The following is a 19,596-nucleotide window of genomic DNA, read 5'->3' on the forward strand; positions in this document are numbered from 1 at the left end:
TCCTCCAATTGGTGCCTCAAGCATGGGACATGGTCCAAGAAGTCGATCTACACCTAAGAGCAATTTGGAGCAACAAATCAGGGACTTACAAAAGAAAATGGAGGACATAAATACACCAAAGCCAACATACACAATGAGAGACATATGTCCTTATCCATTTGACAGGAGCATTCCAATGCCTCCATTTCCTACACATTTTGTGACACCTAATTTTGATAAGTATAGAGGAAAAGGGGATCCTAAGGCACACATAAGACAATTTTTCATAGCTTGCATTGAGGTAGTAGCAGAAGAGACATATTTGATGAGATTATTCCCACAAAGCTTAGGCGATAAAGCTATGGAATGGTTCTCCCAACTTCCACCTGGTATTAAGTCATGGGGTGACTTAGCAGAGGCATTTATTCAACATTTCTCCTACAACATAGAGATAGACATATCAGTCACTACTTTGTGCAACACCAAGCAAAAAGATGGAGAGTCTTTTGCATCATTTTTACAAAGATGGAGGAACCTAGCTAGCAGATGCTCTTGCGAATTCCACAAAAACAAATGGTAGAGATGTTCAACCAAAATGTTAACAAAGACATTGGCTATGATCTAAGGAAAGCTTGTTTGTCTACCTTCAAGGACATCATTGAAAAAGGCTTAGCAACAGAAAAGGTCCTAATTGAACAAGGAGTCATTAAGATATTCAAGGAAAACAAAGATGACTTTAAAGGAAAAGATAAGCCAAGATTTTGGAATAAAAACAAGAACACAGTCAATGATGGTGTTGTTGATGCCAATATAGTGCGACCCAAATTCATTTTTTCAGGATCAAGTTTTACAAACAATCAAGTGAATACTCAAACAACTTCCAAATCATGGAGGAAGTACACTCCATTGGGAGAACCACTTGAGTCAGTTTTTAAAAAGCTATTGGCAAACAAGGTAATCACAATTCCAGATTTTCCTCCATATGAGCCAAAGGTGAAACCAAATTGGTGGAATGATGATGAATATTGTGAATTTCATAAGAGCAAGGGTCATAAGATAGGAAATTGTCATCGACTGAAGAACATCATACAAGATCTCATTGATAAAGGTGACATTGAGATTGAAGGACACTTATCCAATCAAGAACATGAAATGTTTAAAGAACCTTTCCCAAAACATGACAAGGGAAAAGCTAAAGCCATAGATGATCAAACCAACTATACCAGAGCATCTTATAACTATGATTCAACTATCAATCACATTTCAATGGACAATCGTGTCTCTACCATTATCATCAAGGACAAAACATCTGAGAATCCTACCCAAAGACCTAAGATTGTCCTAAAAGGCATTGGATCTTCTTCCGAACCTATCTCTGAATGCAATGTTACAACTCATCAAGGAAAATTGACTTTGCAAGGTGCTCTGGCTAAAAACACTACTTCCTCATCAACCAAACCTTAGTATGACCTTGTAGAACAGTTAGGGAAAACACCCGCGCTTATTTCCATCCTTGAGCTCTTGCGCATATCTCCCGCACATAAAGAAATTCTTGACAAAATATTGAGAGAAACTTCCATCCCCACTAATCTGAACATGGACCAGTTTCAAGCCATGGTGGGATACCTTTCCATTCTGCAATCCCTTACATTCATAGAAGTTGATGACACCTCCATAAGTCAGCCACATAATGGACCATTACACATTGAAGCCTTCATACACAAACATCGAATTAAACGAGTCCTGATAGATGGAGGGGCAGGTCTAAACATTTGTACATTGAGCACTATTAAACAATTGGGATATTCCGACAAGGCTGTAAATTCTATAAAAAAAATCACTATAAAAGCATATGATGATGAAGAGTGTTCATCCAAAGGCACAGTCACTTTACCTCTCAGAGTTGGGCCAGTTATGAAGGACGTGGTTTGTCAAGTCCTAGATCTTGATCTCACATACAACATATTGCTAGGACATCCTTGGATTCATGAAATGAGGGTGGTCCCATCTGCATATCACCAATGCATCAAGTTTCCTCACAATGGAGTTGAGATAACAGTTAATGGAGATCCTAATCCATTCATATATTGCAATAACTTGAGACCAAAAACTGAGAGCATCATTCCTAGTAATTGTGAAGTCGTTCCTTCTTCTGCATACATTGATCCTGAGTCATTAAAACCTTTGACATCAAAACAAGGTGAACTTAAGGGCAAATTCCAGGACAAAGGCATGGGTGAATACACTTTGAATCAGACCATGTACTTACAACAAGTCTTGAGTTCACCAAAAGAATATGGAAGACCACATCCTAATAAGCAGGTATCTATCATTATACTTAAATGGGACCCTACCATCTTTCAAAGATGGGGTGAACTGGAAGAGGAAGGTTTATACAAAATGCTTTACAAAGACCTTGAAGATGATACACAAGAGCTCATCAGTATACCATGTTAGAAGTATGGCAAAGGGTTCAAGATTCTACAAAAATTTGGGTATGATGGCAAAAGCCCTCTTGGGTTAAGAAAGGAAGGCATCATTGAACCTTTACAACCTGAATTGACATTCAAAAAGGAATGCTTGAAGGGACTTGGTTTCGTGAATCAAAAGATAGAAGAAGCATTACAAATCAAAGATGCCAAAATTCAACAAGAAAATTGCTATTCTACAGACTCCAATGAATGGGAATGGGGTTCAGACAAATCCTCTAGTGACTATGAGCTGACCGAAATATTCCAAGAACCAAGTGAACCAATAGAAGAAGAGGAATTTAATAGGAAATTCAAAGTTGGTCAAGAAACAACCCCAGAGGATTCCACACAGTCCTTGTCTCTAGGTTCTAGGTTGAAATCACATAGAATGAGAACACCTATCCCGGAATGTGCTACTAGTGATGATAATTTGGATTCGTTCATGATCGAGACTGATGAGGAGAATGCCAACGATGACCTTGATAACTACCTTGACATACCTGAATATAACTGCATCCTCACTCTTAACCCCGCTAACTTTGAGGACATCAAAGGCCTTCCCCTTGTTCACCACCAACTCATTGACTGGGACCATAAAGGACCTACACAGTTCGACACATTCCAAAATGATGAAGCTTTTATTGACTATCTTGGCATATGAGATGATCTTCCCCCTGGGGACCATAAAGCAGGATACACTATAGAACTCAACAGCGTGGCATATTTCGGTGAGGGCGTCGGGCCTTTTAGTCGCAAAAATATAAAAATAAAAACAAACCAAGGGTCCTATGGTGAAAACCACACTGTGGTACTATCTGACCCCCAAAAAGTAAAAAGAAAGGATGTATCTGAGGGCGAAAACCTCTCTGAGGCACCTGAAGATGGAAGGCTCGACATCCTCCCAAAATCATATGAGGTTGGTAGAGGAGACTATCAAAACAAACATTGGTACAAAAGAGGTTCCACACAACATATTCCTAGCCCAATCTTTGACGAAGTCAGAAAGGTCAAAATTCATAAGTTTTTTCAAAGAATGACAAATCAACTTTGCATGGTCATACTCTGATATGCCTGGATTGGATCCTGATTTGGTAATGCATCATTTGACAGTTAAACCGGGGGCAAAACCAGTGAAATAGAAATTAAGAAAGATGCATCCACAAGTGGCATTACTAGTCAAAGAAGAACTTGAGAAATTATTGGATGTCAAATTCATACGCCCAATTGATTATCCTGGATGGATCTCCAACTTAGTGCCTATTAGTAAACTAGACCATAGCATCATAATATGTACAAATTCTAGAGACATCAACAAAGCTTGTCCGAAGGATGATTTTCCGTTACCAAATATTGACATAATTGTCGATCTCACAGTAGGTCATGCGATGTTATCCTTGATGGATGGATTCTCTGGTTACAATCAAATAAAAATTGCATCCGAAGACCAGCACAAAATAGCATTCACTTGTCCTTGGGGAACCTTATGCTGGAATGTCATGCCCTTTGGGCTAAAAAATGCAGGCACTACATATCAAAGAGCCATGACTACTATCTTTCATGATCTCATGCACGTTACTGTGGAAGATTATGTTGATGACCTCTTGGGCAAATCAATAGACAGAGATACACATTTGGACATACTTTTAGTCATCTTTGATTGGTTGGAAAACTATAAAGTAAGATTAAACCCTAAGAAATGTGTCTTTGGAGTAACCTCTGGGAAGCTCCTAGGATTCATTGTCTCAAAGAGAGGAATTGAAGTAGATCCAACAAAAGTTAAAGCCATTCTAGAGATGCAACCAACACGAAACATCAGTCAACTTCGATCTTTGCAAGGGAGACTTCAATCCATATGAAGATTCATAGCACAACTTGCAGATAAGTGCAATCCTTTTCAACACTTGCTACATAAAAACATCAAATTCAAATGGGATGATAACTGTCAACAGGCTTTCCAGATACTCAAAAATTATCTTCTAAATCTACCAGTTTTGATGCCACCAATTCTAGATCAGCCTCTACTACTATACATATCAACTACTTCAATAGCACTGGGGGCACTCTTAGCACAACAGGTTATTGAAGGCAAAGAAAAGGCAGTTTATTACATCAATCGCACATTGGTGGGATATGAGTTAAACTACACATCAATTGAGCACACATGTCTCGCCATGGTCTTTGCTTCGCAAAAATTATGACATTACATGCTAACTCATAAGACTAAGTTGGTTGCAAGGATCGATCCGTTGAAATACCTTCTCAATAAAGCAACACTTACTAGGCGACTAGCCAAATGGGTGATGCTCCTAAGTGAATTCGACATCGAGTATGTGGACAGAAAAGACAATAAAAGGACAAGCTATCGTAGATCAGTTAGCAGATGCTCCCATGATAGATGATGTTCCTCTAATTTCAGAATTTCCAGATGAATCCATTTTAACAGTGTCACATGCAAAACCATGGCAATTATTCTTTGACGGCTCATACACACAGCATGGGGCAGGAGTTGGCGTCCTCTTTATAACTCCTCAAGAAGATTCTACACAAAATCATACCGCTTATCATTTCCTTGCACTAATAACATAGCGGAATATGAGGCATTAACAACAGGATTACAGATTGTTGTTCAGTGGAAGATCCAGGAACTTCGTGTTTTTGGGGACTTTCAACTTGTAATCCATCAAGCAACTGATGATTACCAAACAAAGGATGAGAAATTAATGCCTTATAAAAGAATGGTGGATGACCTGAAACAACATTTCACAAAGATAGACTTTGAGCAGATACCAAGAGAGAAAAATTGAGCTGTAGATGCCATGGCTACAATTGCTTCACTGATTGATCTACCTCCGAATGAGACCTACTATGAGTTCTTGGTGGATAACCTTTTGGTTCCTTCATATGAAATCTCTCCTCCTGAGATGATATGTGTCGTCGGTCTCAAGTCCCAGTTATATGGTTCCATTTTCACATACCTTCGTGATAATACCCTTCCTCCTGACCTATCCAATAACCAACGTCGCACTTTCATTCGCCAATCTTCTCAATATGTCATTTTAGCCGATATCCTATACCGTCGAGGTCTAGATGGCACTCTTCTTAGATGTTTAGAAAGCGACAAAGCTCAGATTGCGTTACGTGAAGTACATGAAGGGATATGTGGTCCACATTCAAGTGGTCCTACCTTAGCCAAGAAACTCATCAGGACTAGATATTACTGGCCCAATATGGAAAAAGATTCATATCAATTTGTCAAGAAATGTAAGCAATGTCAACTTCATGGAGACCTCATCCATGCGCCAACACAAGAACTTCAACCAATTGCGACTCCTTGGCCCTTTTGTCAGTGGGGACTCGATCTCATAGGCAAGGTTCACCCTCCATCCTCCAATGGTCATAAATTCATTATCACTGCCACAGAGTATTTCACAAAATTGATTGAAGCCATGCCTCTCATGCAAGTCACTAGAAAACAAATTGCTACGTTCATTCTCAACTATATCATTTGTCGATACGATATTCTTGTTTCCATTATTACCGATAACGGGCGTCCCTTCAAAAATGAGGATGTTCGTGAACTCTATGATCGCTTCCATATTACCCATCATTTCTCCACACCATATTACCCCCAAGGTAATGGTCAAGCTAAGGTGTCTAATAAAACAATCCTTAAAATCTTGAAAAAGACAGTCGATGACGTTGGCCATAATTGGCATATCCAACTTAATCCCGCACTTTGGGCCTACCACACAAGTGTTTGCACACCTACAGGAGCTACACCCTATTCACTTGTCTACAACGCTAAATCCATCTTGCCTATTGAGGTTGAGCTACCCTCTTTACGAGTCTCTTTGCAAAACATCATCAGTGATGAAGACTATAGGGTCTCTCGCTTACAAGAACTTGAACTATTGGATGAACAAAGACAAACTACTTTTAATCATCTCAAGGCTTATCAACAACGACTGAGTCACAACTACAATCATAAAGTCAAGCTTCACACATTTGAGGTAGGTGATTTGGTTCTTAGAGAAAACCCCAAAAATCAGCAAGACAGAGAGAAGAAGGGCAAGTTCGAACCAAACTAGCTTGGTCCTCACATCATCACAACAAAATATGGATCTGGTGCATATCAGCTTTGAACCACAGAGTGTGAACCTTTGGAGGATCCTATCAATAGCATGCACCTTTGCAGGTTTTACACATAGCTCTTCAGAGTATCCTAATATCAAAAAATATAAAAAAATAAAAAAATAATAAAATAAAAAAATAAAAAAATAAAAAATACAAAAAAATAAAAAAAATAAAAAAAGTAAAGAAAAACATTTCGTCCAAAAGTGAAAACCACTTCGGTGACGCCCTGGGCAAGTACCATGGTGAAAAATGGGTCACCGACGCCATGTGTAGAGACATTGCTCCTCCCTCCTTCAGGATTCCATTTCATCCTTCACTTTGCACACACTCACATCCTATCCATTCATAATAAACTTACCTATTCCCATCATGGCTTGTTATTGATCTACCCAAGATTGGTTCACCATTCATAATAAACCTCCCTTTTCACCCCTTTCCATCCATAATAAATCAGCTCCTATCGCACGGCTAAGGCAAATCCTACATCTAGTAACGGATGTGGAACTGAGAGCATCGCCTGTTTTGAGGAGTACAGTTTCTTCCACTTTCCTTCAGTCTATCCACGCACAATCCACAATAAAGAAACACTTGCATCACCAATCCACAATAAAGTTCCATCTTCTTTGCAATAAAGTATCAGTTTCATGGATTCAGTTAGTTTCAGATGAGACACAACAGCAACAATGGGCTTCAACAAATCAAATCTTTCAGTAGACTCAGACAACATTATGGTTCAATACTATCTATCATTTTTTGTGAAAGTAAACATTGTGACCACAATCAAATAAGACTTATACAAGTGACAAGAGACACTAAACTTGAGGACTACAGTGGATGTTGGTGTCGAGTCTTGGTGTTATTTTTATTTTATCTTTTGGTGACATGTCTTTTAGCTTTTCCAGGATGTCTCTGACTAGAGATTCTATCTCAAGAATGTCTTTGACAAGAAAGGCGAGGATGGGGTATCGTCACCTATTTTTCTTTGCTGTCTGTGGATTGTCTCTTAGTAATACTATGACTTGTCCAAGGATATGAGGACACTGTGAGTCTAGTATGAACTGGGGCATTCCTTGTTTGCGACTGTCTTATCTCCATGCAAAAGGGTACAATGACTTTTTGGGTTGAACATATGCCTCGATTATCATAACCTACTTGCCATAATAAAGCTCAATGATGATAAAGCACAAGAAGCTCTTTCACTTTCATATCTTCTATCTTCCATCCCCCTTTCTTGATTGACTTCCATCATCCTTCTTGAGTTTGTGTAGCCTGCTATCACATGACTGAGTATAATGACACACCAAAAACATTTGCATTTCATGTAGTTGCACTTGCATTACCACATATTAAGCATTTCATACATACACATAGATATCACAATTGCATCACATCCTACACACAACACATATTAGCACATTTTACATTTTCATCATGTAAATAATTATTTGCATTATCATATTCATTTGCATTTCATACATTCACATTTGCATTGGCATAACATATTAAAAACATAAAAGAACAAAAAAAAAAATATTGCATTTCATTATGTACATATTTGCATCCCTTTCATAACCATCACATAGAAACATACATCACATAGGTACACATGCCTATAGCCGCTGCAAGGATGAATCATCTTATATATCAAAAGTCATAAGTGTCATGATACAATGATGTCAAAATCATATGGCTACAACCAAACCTCATGTCACCCTGTCTGGACACAGGAACCCACTGATCACTCCTACCAGTACTACTGGTAGTGCTAATCATGTTCGTGTCATGGCCAAGCCACATGTCCAAACCTCATGAGGCACATTCATATGTTATCAAACACAACCTATTGTATCTAACATGAGTTCCTCTCTACACGTGTGCAAATCTTCCAACACTAATCACCACTAAGAAGGAATAATATAAAATGCATCTTCAAATATTTGTGTGTGTGTGTGGAATTGTGTCTTTGAACCCAAATCACTACCATCAACAACATGTAACCATCACCTACACTATATCAAAACATAAGTATGGTGTGACATCATATCTATTTGCATAATGTCAAAACACATGCAAACATGAAAATCATCATAGCATGACAAAAATCAATCTCCACATGTTGGAACAAAGATATAAATAAGATAATAGGGTAAGAGGAAACCCGTACCAAGAACCACATACCAACTATCGGCAATGCCATCAAGATAAATGTAGGATAGGATACCACTATGAGCCATCCAATGGTCCATTCTATGAGGAGAACTAGGGGATACTATCTTTGAAAGGTGTGGTCAATAGAGATAATCCCTACTAATGCCACAATATGTCACCATAGCTTCTTGAGTTTTCCATTCTTCTACTTAACACCACATTTATTGAGTTCCTCAACAACGAGGTTGGTTCTCAATAGGATGCACAAACATGTAAACACACAAGCATGGTTTCATCATACTTGTATTGTATCATACTTGTACAACAATACAAATTCATTTTTCTAGTTAATTACTTAGTGTAAAAATAACTCCATTACATAACATAGGGTAATAATTACCATAAGTTTTCAAATAAACTGCCCAAACATTAATTGGAGTTACCCTTTCTAAGGTACAAACATAATTTATTTATAACTTCAAAATTAAAATTATCACAATAAATCCAAATAAGTTCAATAGTGCATGGAAATAGACAACATGATCCATAATTAAACCCATAAATTACCCTAATTGGATATGCTAATAAAATGGTGTCTCAAATAATAGAGATTATGTTGGACCTATAATAGAGATCTGGACTTTGTTTCATCATACACAAGCATGGTTTCATCATACTTGTATCCAAATACACCATCCATAGATAGGTACTCAGTACCACAATCTCATGGGTACCCTTTTAGCTGAATTTACCCTATATTTAGGTGAATCTACCCTTGTATCATTCCTTGATCTATTATGTCATTCCACCAATCAATAATTTTTCCATATTCTTGGGAGAATACACTATCCCTTAGGTGAATATGCCATATCCTTAAATGAATCCTCCTTGTCATCATCCTAAGTCCTCTTTTTGTTAAGTCTTATCCCTTCATCTTTAGGAAAATCTACCTATCCTTATGTGAATCTACTTTCTCTAAGTCCTCTTTTTGTTCAAGAAGACACACTCAAGCCTTCATCACATTCCATAAAAAGAAAATCATTATTCCATATAATTGGAAGGAAATGATATATTGCAAAGATTACTATGAAGGTCTAAAATAGTAAAAGAGATGAGACTAATCTTTTATTTCTACTTACAACAGTGAATTGGTTGAGATATACTCATAGACAAAGTGAATGCCATGTATGAGAACAACCTCAATAAAGGTAAAAAGGACAATAAATAGTAGTGATAGATGACAATGCATTGAATGTGCCAAGAAAAAGACAGTGGAAGCCATGGAGAAATCATTATCAAAACAAAGCCATTAAATAAAACTATGTTGGTGCAGCTTGAGAAGCACAGTAGAACAATGAAAAAAGAACACTATAGGATTCACATTACAATGACATGAGTGAACAATCATCTCTTAGCATGTAACTTCATTGACTTTGGTTGCTATAGAAAAATATAGTGATCATATGCAAATACAATTACATGGTTTGAAAAAGGATACATTACCATATGATATAGGCTAACAAAGATAAAATTTAATATGTACTTGGAAAAGGGTCTTATTAGTAAGACTCATCATTCATATGTTTACTCCAGTCTATATTTATATTGTATATAATATCAAATTTGGTGATACTATTTGAATATGTGAGCATATGTTATATGGTTTTGATCATTGGCTAAGAGAATTGTTGCCTAGTAGTTTTCTAACAACATTGAATATAGTGTCTAAAAGACTTTGGGCTTGAAACACTTTCTAAAGGCATTAAAAGAATGGGTCACTTTATGTCACTAGAAAATGGGAATATATTATACTTAACTTTTTTTTGTCATCCCATCGAAATTCATTTACAATATCTCGAGCTCTGGCTATGACACACGATAGTTAGGGTTCTTGCTTCTTGGATGAGGAAGAAATTTGGACATTCCATGATAGTTTGGTAAGGAAGTTGATGACTTGTTGAATAGTGAATGAAAGGAATTGGTTTCAGTTACAATGGATATTTATGTGTATCTTTTCATTATTCTCATTTTGTTTCAAGTTTTGAAAAGTAAAAGTTTGTTACCCGGTTTCCCATTGATTGTTATATTTTCAACTATGTAACTGGTAGCCCGTGTCTGATAAATATAAAAACTGGTATGTATATTTATTGTATGATTAAGGGTTGTTTTTGTAAAAATCCTCATTACTATCGTGTCTAAATATTGTTAAGCATTTGGTTCAAAAACATTTTATTAACTCATTTCGAGCTTTGCATGTGTAGTGTCTATTGGGTCAAGGGTTTCATGATCCATAACTGTTGTATTTTGTTAAAAACATTTCTCTGCAACATTCGCCAGCATCCTCCCTGTGTGTGCCAAAATAGGAGCTTTGGAACAAGGTATGGACATCCATCAAAGCATAATCGAAGGGGTTTTTTGTCAAAAATTAGTTGCAAATGCTCCAATAACAAAAATCGCAAAATGGGGTAGCATATAGATGGCATGTGATTAATTCACAAAAAAAAACTAGTCTCAATATGATTGTGGAAAAAAATTAGTTGCCCTTACCTTGCTTGTGTAGAGATCGCTCTAGCGGGGGGGGCAGGGAGGCAAGACGGTCACTGCTTGCTTCGAATTGCTTCAATCAAAATGAAAATGCGTTGTGTTTGTTTTTTTTAATAAAATGTCCGATGTCGTCGGAATTCCGACGAACACAGGCATATTTTTTTAAAAAAATCAAATTTTCACACAATGCTCCTTGTCCGTCGGAAACCTCCATCGGAATTTGACCCCAAATGTATTAGTGAGAGTAATTTACAATTTGGTATATTTGCTCATGGGAAAGACAAAGAAGGAAGACTAAAACATGAAAATAAAGCAATTATTTTTTGCTCAAGCAAGGGAAAATAAAACAAGTCATTTTAGTTGCTTTGTAAGGTGATTAGTTATATTTGGTTTTGGATAGAAGATGAATGGTTTTAACCTTAAGGTTGTAACGGTCTGAAATTCTCCCTTAATATTATAAAAGGGCAATTAGGACCAAGAAATAAAAGAAAGGAGAAATTTAGAATCAGAACTTTGGGAGATATACATTGTAAAAGTCTTTTCTAAAATAGGATGTTGGAAGTGATGCAATAATTTGGTGTTTTAAATTTTGGTTTTTGTTGTTGTGTTGCAATAATTGATAATCTATTATCTTGTTGGCCAATAATAAAACGCAAGTAGAACACCGGATTTCCCATTGGAAGAAAGGCATAAATTCTTGAAATATTACATTTATATTCAGTTTTAGTTGTAGAGATAGAGGTAGAAGTTAGGTTTAGATTTAATTATTTATTTTAGACATTCATGCCACTCTAAAATAGATGATGATTTGATTGAAGATTTTATAATGAAATAACTAGTATTGAACCTGGTCATAAAGCTTGGCATAATTTTAGGGTTTGGTAACCTACAGTTTTGAGAACCAATAGGTCCTTAGGAGGTGTAGGTTTATTAATAAGATTCAACACATTATTAGACTCAAGACCAAGATCATTAGGAGAAAAGTCAAGATGTTCGAACTCAATCACATTAGCAGAATGGGAAGGTAAATGATTGGTAAAGATTTGGAGATTTTTATTTGGAAAAGCTATAGATTTGTTTCATTTGTCATTCACACCAGCTACAAACATGTTATTGTTATCAATAAGGTCTTGGATCTTACTTTTTAGGGAATAACACTTTTCAATGTCATGACCAGGTTGACGATGATATTGGCAAAAGGTTTTGGCATCATAATGAGGTGGAAAAGGTTTAGTTGTGTCAATTGGTTTTATGGGAGGAAGTTTCAACACATCTTTTTGTATCAATTGAGTCATAATACTATGCAAAGATTCTTTAAGAGGAGAAAATTCTTTTCAAATATATTTAGATAAAGGAGGCACACCTATTGTTGCAGTCACTACTTGGGTATCATTGTTGTTATTGAACTTGATGTATCCTTTGTTCGATTTAAACTTTGTACAATATTATTGAGCACTTTCATTCTTTTCAGTCGGAGCCATTGAAGGAGATGATTCAAATTGACTCACTTGAAGCTGATAATTATGAAGTATTGTGAACAATTACGTAAAGGAAGTAAACTTAAAAAACATAAGCTTATCCCTAATGTCTTTTTGTAAATTAGAAATGAGAACATCTTGATCAAGCATATGATAAGAAATTTGAGGATACAAATGCTTATATGTACCAATAAAATAAATCATTTTTCTTTAAAACCTTGATTACAATGCATTAAGTCAATCAAAGTAATCTTAGGATCAATGTTATTATGAAATTGTTGAATGAAAGCATTAGCCAATTATTGAAATGATGTAATAGAATAAGGACCTATAAAGAATAATAACATTGCAAAGCTTTATCTATAGATGTTGTAGTAAACAATTTAGCCAAAAGTCTTTGATCACAGGCAAAATCACTACACAAAGTTTAAAATGTTTTCACATGAGTCATAGGATCACATTTTCCATTATAAAGCTCCAATTGAGGGACTTCCACATGTTTAGGGGAGACAACATGAACAATGTCATTAGATAGTGGGCTCGCTACATCAAATGTGGGCACATTATACTTCGATTGGTTTATGGAAGCTATTTGTTGTTGCAAGGATTATACTATTTGAGCTAGGCTATTAATGGTTGCTTCGGTGGATGGGTTAAAATTGGACATGTTCGATTGGGATGGAGGACTAATATTGTTAAATTAAGGAGTTTGAGAATAAGGAGGGCCACTATGATAGGTAGGTATGGGAGATGATTGGGTAATAAATGGAAGACTCACAGAAGGAGGGATGAAAGAGTTTTGATTGGCAATATTGCCCCATTGACTAACATGTGTAGGAATTGCATTTTGTGTGGAAGTAGTCATGATATTGGATGTGAAAGTAGGCACACTAGGAATAGAACTAGGCATGGGAGTAGATTGATTAACTTCAATAGGAGGTTGAGTGTAACAAAGGACCTCATCACAACTTTTCAAAGGCATAATATTAGTGTCAACAATATGAGAAAGGCCATGCAGAAAATCAATGCCAATTTTATCACTTTGAACCATTATTTTTAATAATTCAATCAATGGGATAGCTTCACTTTTTGGGTATTGTTGACTCATCCATTGTTGAAGATTTTTAAATCCGTTGTCAGCCTTCTCCAATTGGTCAACTGAAACCCTAGTTAGTGATTCACCCTCATCATGAGAATTATGTAAAGAATGGGGATACATGACATCATTTGTCAGAATATTATAACCACCCACATTCTCCTGAAATAAGTTATCCAAATTAGGCTCCATATCCTTAGTAATTAAACCTTGGGAAGCCCTTCATTTTACAACTTCTCACATGAATATTATAGGTAGGACTAATAGTAGTAAAACTCATGCACCAAGGAGGGAAATTTGAATTTGAATTTGAAAACTATGACTAAGCAATGCAAAATTTATGAAAAATGTTTGATTAACCAATTAAGCAATTTGATTTGTGAAATTGAAAGAGAAATGCATTCATAAAAATCAGATCTGAAAAATTAAATTGATTTAAATTTAAGCAACCCTCATGGTAAATTTTAGAATTATAAATTAGGGTTATTGTCAATTCAACCACTAAATTTATGTAATTCAATTTGAAAATGAGATCTAAGAGGGAAAATTTGAATTTTAAATAAATGAATAGTCAGATCTAAAATGATAAATCCAAATTAAACAATCCACAAGCTCAATTTTAAAATTAAAAACTAGGGTTTTTAAAAATTTAACCTCTAAATTTTTAAAATTCCATGAAAATTTAAACTTTCAAATGTAAATTTGAATTTGAAATTGCATAAAAACTTAGATTTGAACACAAAAATTAGAATTTTAGGTGTAAGGAGTCGGGTTCACCAAAATGTATTGGTGAAAAATTAGAGTTTCCACCATTTGATGTATGAAAACCGCTAATTTTTACTTGGGACCAACACATTCAAAAGAGGGTTCCAATCCAATAGATCTAGTCACAAACCAACAAGGATTAGGACTGAGAATTCTGATTGGATTGGGTTTTTTTAATGGATAAACATCTTTTGTAAGTTGAATTTATGAAATTAGGGTATTTAAATGCTAAAAAATGAAGGTAAAAATGAAGAAATAGTAAGCTACAGTCACGGGATTGAGCCATGAACTTGGATCTGAATAGTATTAGCATAATCAGACCCATTCCCCAAAAAAGGTCCTAAAAATCCAGGACCATGGCACCCATGCCCTAATCGTTTGAACTTTTTGCACTCTAATGGGTGATTGATTCATCCCTATAAATAATGCTTATTCTGAAGATCGCAACTTCGTACCTATTTCCTGCACACATAAAGATGGGGAAATAGGTTGGGAATAGGGGTTTGCCTAAGTCAAACCCTGGTTTTAGAAATAACCATGAAATAGAAATTAAAGGTAATTGGATTGTAGTAATGGAAATGTTCTCCAATTGAGGGAGATACCAAATAATGACTGAAAACATAAATGATATACCTCCTTGTGAATATTTGTTTGTCTCCACACGGAATTAGAGTTTTATGAAGTCTTCAACAACATGGAGCATGAATATCAAATGCTTAAATCATGACCTTATTGTTGCTCCTATGCTTAAAGGAAGACTAATTGCTTGCTCAATTGACTTGAATGCTTGATTTCTTGAATTGATTGAATTTCATGTGTGTGTATTGATAAAATGGGAGGGGAAAGCCTCCTTTTATACTTGCCAATCAAAAAGCACATTAATTTTTTACATGAGCCGACATGGGGCTAGGTTTCTGGTGCAAGAGCACCTAAGGGTTGAAATGCCCTTAACCAATTTTGGCTTGTGAGACCTTCCAGTGGTCATGTAAATACATAAGGACTGGCTCTAGTCCATTTGTATGGTTGTTTAATTGCAATTTTAAAAATTTATCTTATCAGCAAGACCTACCCCTGATCGACAAGTCTTACTCCGGTGAGTTCGCCAGAGTTTGGAGTGGTTGTATCGGGTATCGGAAGGAGTAGTTTCAAGTTTCCCCGATGATTAAATTGACCTATATTTTTTAATTTAGATTTCAAACTGAACTTTGAACCAATTTTCAAGTGGTTCAAATGGTTCAAGCGGTTCAAATGGTTCAAGGATTCTGCTTAATAATCTTTGATGTTGCTCGTTCCCGATAATGTTGTGCTGCTTGTTCCGGATGGTGATCGCGGATGATCCTATAGCTGTCGCTATACCGCGATGGGAAGATGATTGCTAGATAATCCTCGCAACTTGGTGACCAAGTGGTGGGGCCTGACAAAAGAGCAACTCAAATAGGTTACCGTGTGAACAAGTCCGAGATGATCGGACGATTGTCACTATACCACTATGGAAAGATGCACGAAGTCTATCCTCTACGACTTGGTGAACAAGGTGGGGCCCGACAAAAAAGAGCTTCATTCTAGCCGGCTAGTGAGGTCATGCTAAGGTGGCAGGATAGGGACCCTAGAGCCAATCAGGGGGTGCCACGTGGTGGAGCGCAAAAAAAGAGATTGAGCAAGATCGGACGATCGAGATAGTTGTTTAGTTGTCTTGCCGATGACCCGAGGGAAACACCCAGGAAGCGGAGGAAATCATCAACCATCGGACGAAGGGATTTCTTGCTATCCTGTTGCCCAATGGAAAAGTGCAAACTTTGCAAGTCACCAATGGGCATCAGAAGCCAGGTTCTAAGGATACATTGATGACCCATTATGAAACCATTTTCTCTAGTTTGTAACCATCTGTGTTTCACGACGGATGGATGAGCTATAAAAGTCTAATTGTAAGGCATTGGATTGGTTGGATACTACAGGAAACACAAGAGAAATACATATAAAGTCTTTTTTCTGGTTTTCTATCGTTGAGTGTTGTACTGTCTTGTTTTTGCTAAGTTTTTCATTACAGTTCTATAATTAAAGTTTCCTTTTTGTTGTTCATTTATTTATTTTGAATTCACAGTGTAAATAGGGCTCTATCTTGAACCTCCACTATGGGATCCACACGACCATTGGAGCTCTTCAGGAAGAGCTGAAAATGTACAATAAGAGTAGAGTAGCAGTAGGAGGAAACCAGGAAATGACAATCGCCTTTTCTGCATACTGAGCCTAGGTGATCTTGGAAGAAGTCTGATTAGGTTTCTGTGACCGTAAAGGAGTAAGTGCAGGGGAGGACTGGTGTAGAAGTCTGATTGCAAAATCAAACAAGATGATGACTTTAGAGATTGTGAGTAAGAAAGGGTAGTCCTACACCTCTGCAACTCATAGTGACATAATCTAGGAGCATGGAGAACAAGCTTCTTTATAAGATGTATTGAGTATGGTAAGAAAATACTGGTAGGGAAGCACTTAGAAGTCTAGAGGGGTAGACTTGGAACCCAGGAAGCGATAGAAGAAAACCGTCAAGAAATCTAATTGATGGCAAACTAGGTAACCTCCCTATCAGTTTCTTATCAATTTTTAAAATGGACAAGGGACCCAAAGCAAGGCTCTAATTGGGAGGACCAAACAAGGCATAGCACCTTCATCCTACCCAATTTAGGGGCCAAGACAAAGGGTTTGGATGATGCTCAAGGTCAATATGAAGTCAAAGTTGCATGATATGAGCATAATCAGGTCCTCATCAGGCCTAGGGGCAAAAACGCTAAGGTGAGGACCCAAATGTGATCAAAATTGTAAGGGAGTACAATTTAGGACACTACAGTCCTCACTGCACAAATGCAATTTTACTTTATCTAAACACGTTTTCACAGGCAGACATGACATTGTTCTACACACATGCTTCCCTATCACCTAGATGTAGCATCATATCCTAGATGTAGGCATACATCATAGACGTGTGCACACAAGACATAGACGTGATTACATTCATAGACATGCATGTACATGACCCAAACATGTTTGTGTATCGAAAACACGTGCTAAAGTGACCTAGACACATTTTAAAACATATCCAATACTTTTTATTTTTTTGTCTAACCTACTTATCTAGCATCATAAATGTGCATTAAATGCAAAATCACTAAACAAGTTTGAGATACATATCATCTCTCGCATTTCTACAAGTTTCTCAAACCATCAGACGTGATCAAATCGATGTAGTCTAACTGCCATGATCTCTCGATTACTGTCCTGCTCTCCTAAGTTCTCTGGGTACTCTACGTTGTGATCTCTCAAATGTTGTGGATGAAAATAAGGATGGTTTCCTTAGTGGCCTCTATATATAGGATGTGGAACCCTAATTTCTCCTCTTCATTGTTTTCCTACCCATTGATCCCTTTTGACTCCATTTTTTACCAGCATAACCCTATTGTCATATCCTTATCCCTTCTAACCTTTCCTTATTTTCGAGAGATTGTCTATAATTTTTTTCAATATTTTTCATCCAATCTCTTGAGGGGGCATATCACTCCCATCTCGAGGAAAACTTTGTGTCAGTTTATCTTATCTTCTTTGATTCATCACGACAAGCTACATTTGTCTAAAAGAGGGGCAAAATATAGACATCTAAAATTGTCCTATTATAATTAAATAAATATTTTTATTTATATAATTAATTCATTGAGCCTCTCCTAGCCTTTTCCTATATAAATAAATATTTGTATTTATTTAAATTATCTTGTCCCTAAATTAAGTTGGCCATTTGGAGGAATTGATTATGTGTTGAATTGATGCTTTGTCGTTGATGTCAACACTAGCTATTTTGGATGCTTTACCAGTATCCTTTTGGTCCCGGTAGGTTGTTTGGTTTCTGGTTGGATTAGATCATGATGATCCGGCATGCTCCGATATGTTTTGGATTATGGAGTTGGCTTAGATATGCTACTCATGCTACTCACATTCATATTCACTGAGTTGGTTTTGATTTAGTGATCCGATGCTATCTTGTATGCTGGTAAGCTTGGTTTGTTGATTCGGTGAGGGTTTCACCGACAGAAAATTTGATGAAGATATTTTAATATTATGCATAAGTGGTGTTGGTGCGGCTTCTAGTGGATATTTAGGATGTTGATGGTGATTGTGTTCGAGACTTGGTTGATTAGGATCATTGCTTTAGTATGTGTGGACATAAATTGGGTCTGGGTTTGTCTAGGTTATGGACCAACTTAATGTAACATGTTGTTTGGACTTCTCTATTTGTTTATGAGATTTCTTATGGGTTCAATATTATTTGTTTGGTCTCAAGGCAACATGTTTTGTAATTATGTAATCACTTTATTGTCTGGTGGCTGACCTTATTGTTTGTGGTCAAGGGTTTGTATATATATGATGTAAGATTTCATTGTAGATCATATGAAGGGATGTGTATGGATATGTAAGGAGAGAATAATTTAATTATCATTCATGCAGAGGAATTGGTTGATCATTGGTGATCGAGTTGGGTTTATGTAAGAGGATTTAGTCCTTCGATATTGAGCTTAACTAGAACTGTACTTTGGCATAGGAGATGCTATCATTGCAGTTCATTCTCGGGTTAAAGAAAGCCTTATATGGATTGAAACAGGCACCTAGAGCTTGGTATGCAAGGTTAGATAAATATCTTTTGAAGCTTGGTTTCACTAAAGGTAATGTTGATAGTAATTTATATTATAAAGTCACTAATGATGATATATTGATTATTGAGGTCTTTGTTGATGAAATCATTTTTGGAGGTGAAGATAAGTTCTGCATGGAATTTTCTAAAAATATGGAGAAAGAATTTGAATTGTCTATGTTTGGGGAAATGAAAATTTTCTTACATTTGTAGATTACTTAGACTGATAAAGGTATTTTCATCTGTCAAACTAAGTATGCTAGGTAATTGTTGAACAAATTTGGTATGGGAGACTCTAAACTGATAAGT

Source organism: Cryptomeria japonica, chromosome 8 (assembly GCF_030272615.1).
Source record: "Cryptomeria japonica chromosome 8, Sugi_1.0, whole genome shotgun sequence".
Taxonomy (NCBI): domain Eukaryota; kingdom Viridiplantae; phylum Streptophyta; class Pinopsida; order Cupressales; family Cupressaceae; genus Cryptomeria; species Cryptomeria japonica.